Genomic DNA, 638 nt, shown 5'->3' with positions numbered 1-638 from the left:
AAAAGGCAGAATTTCTTTATGCCGTCTAGTCCAGATTATTAAACAGTGGTCTTAATCGCAATAAAGAACGAATTCTTTGTCACAAGGTAGTCAAGATCATCTAGAAGGTCTCCTACACGACACACTTCGGCTAGTAAAGACATTAATTTAGAAAAGTTATCTTGGCGTTTTGATGGCAAATCTGCTGTCGCTATCAAAATATACCTGAAAAGAGTAACTAATAAACTGTTGAACAATGCTAAATGAATACAAATACATTAGACACTTCGGGTTGTCGAAGTTGTGCCAAGGCCTTCGGGCAAGACACTGGTTTAGAGCCAAGAATACTTTGATTTAAACCTGGATAACTCAGTTAATTTTCAGGAGTTGGAGCAGTGCGTGTCTTATAATTCATTAACCGATGAGTTATAACTCATTAACTCAGAGAACGGCAACAACTCAAAAGCGCAATTCAACACAGTGTTATTCAGGCCTAGTTACTTTGGTCCACTTCAGATTTTAGCATAGGTAACTTTAGATCTTTAACGTCTTATTGGAGGATGTAAAATATTTAATTGATGTGTAGGTGAATTTATACTACTAGTGGTAGCAAAAGAATATTTATTTTATGCTTTTTTGAAACACCGCAAAAAATTAAA

This window comes from Dendroctonus ponderosae, unplaced genomic scaffold (genome assembly GCF_020466585.1).
Source record: "Dendroctonus ponderosae isolate FM_Combo_2020 unplaced genomic scaffold, Dpon_F_20191213v2 Dpon_F_20191213_5, whole genome shotgun sequence".
Taxonomy (NCBI): Eukaryota; Metazoa; Arthropoda; class Insecta; order Coleoptera; family Curculionidae; genus Dendroctonus; species Dendroctonus ponderosae.
Note: the sequence above shows the minus strand (reverse complement) of the source record.